Source organism: Mus musculus, chromosome 18 (assembly GCF_000001635.26).
Source record: "Mus musculus strain C57BL/6J chromosome 18, GRCm38.p6 C57BL/6J".
NCBI classification, from domain to species: Eukaryota; Metazoa; Chordata; class Mammalia; order Rodentia; family Muridae; genus Mus; species Mus musculus.
The window spans coordinates 74,809,267-74,811,193 of NC_000084.6; positions in this window are offsets into that span (position 1 = coordinate 74,809,267).

Genomic DNA, 1,927 nt, shown 5'->3' on the forward strand with positions numbered 1-1,927 from the left:
CCATAGGCCTACTTATCCTTAGATCGCAGGCTGGCTCTCTGTCCCTGTCACTGTCTCTCCTTGTGACCTTCCAGCTGTTAGGAGTTTGTATTGACCTCCTAGTCTCTGTTCATTCTCTAGAATGCATGGTGGGTGGATGATGTTTGGAGATGTTGTAGCTGAAAGAAACCCAGTCTTCTCTCAGCACCACCACACCATCCAGATTTAGGAAGATTTGGAAACTTAGGACCCACGTGAAGCCACAGTCATGGGTGCACAGGTACACATTGGAAGCCACCTGGAGGCTGGGACAATACTGGTAGCATGTGTCACCAGAGTATCAGCTTAGGCAGACATCCAGGTGACTGGGAAAGTTGGTAGGAGGTGCTACTCCTTAAGGAAGAAGCAGAGCTTCTGGCCAATTCATGTTGACAAGTGTGGACATTGGTCAGGAAGAGTGGACTGAGGCCGCCCTTCTCTCTGACAAGGTTCGATCAGGCTACTGCAACGTTCTGGGGAAAAGGAAAGCCCACCAGCAAGGCCTACTAAAGCACAATTTTGATATAATGTATATATAAAATATATAATAGATATGTTTATATCTTAAACTAGGTTAAGCTGCTTGGGCTGACAATGCTCCCCTCAAGAACAACAGACTAACAAAATCCCAGCCTTAGACAGGAGAGACCCCTTTGATGCTTATGTCAAAGCTAATTTACACCTCAGGAATTCTCCTGAAACAACGATTTTCTCCTGTTGAACTTTTAAAAGGTCTCTAGAGGCACGCAAGTCACGTTGGCGTGAGTCCAATTACTTCAAAATGCATGACTCACATTGCATGGTTGATTTCCTTTTCCACCTAAGTAACCAGAGTTTGGAGGGTTTGGTTTTTTGTTTGTTTGGTTGGTTGGTTTGTTTGTTTGTTTGTTTGTTTGAGTCGCTATTGTCACAGATCTCTCAACCCTTCATAATCATATCTTACTTATAGGTTTTGTTTGCTAAATAAAAAATGAAATAAAGATATTAAAACAGAATTGAAAATAAGACAAATCCCAACAAATTTTTTTGCAGGAGAGCTGAAAAGAGATTAAGACTATTGGGGCACCTGTGTCCCGTTGCCTTGAAAGCACACAGGAAAGCTAATTAAAGGGCAATGTTCTTGGAAGGGGGAGAGGGAGGGAAAGGGGAGTGCAGAGAGAAGGAGTGCTCCAGACATGGCTGTACACACCCACAAAGCTAGCACCTGGGAAGTGGAGGCAGGAGGATCCTTGGGTGTTCAAGGTCTCCCTTGGCTTTAGAACAAGTTCCAAGGTGAGCCTGCACTACAGGAGACCCTGTCTGGGGGTTGGGGGGAGGAAAAGGAAGCTGCCCCAGACTATTCAGAGGTAGTCAGGGAACTGCCCTTACATAGTTTACCTTCTGCCTCCACAGTGTGTCACAGAAGTATGTCTTTGTGAGGCTGTCCATGCCCATGTGTGCCTGTACCATCTCATAGAAAGGTGGGTCGGGGACTGAGGGAGAGCTCAGAGGTGTTTGTTGCCTGGCTCTGGGGATCAGCAGGACAGCAATGAGGTGATTATGAGCAATGAACCTTTAGAATGCTGTTGACAAGAGCTGGGAGGAAGCCAAGGGTGTCAGAGGTTGGCCACAGGATAATTATAGAGTTTATCAGCCAGCCCATATCACTTGTGAGAAGTGGAAAGGACCGTCATACTCGGGTAACAGGTGTAAAGTGGCATGGTCCCAGGCAAACCAGGACACAAAGATACCCTACTTTTTTTTTAAGCTTTATTTATTATTATATCTAAGTACACTGTAGCTGTCTTAAGACAGCACCAGAAGAGGGTGTCAGATCTTATTAAGGATGGTTGTGAGCCACCATGTGGTTGCTGGGATTTGAACTCAGGATCTTTGGTAGAGCAGTCAGTGCTCTTATCCACTGAGCCAT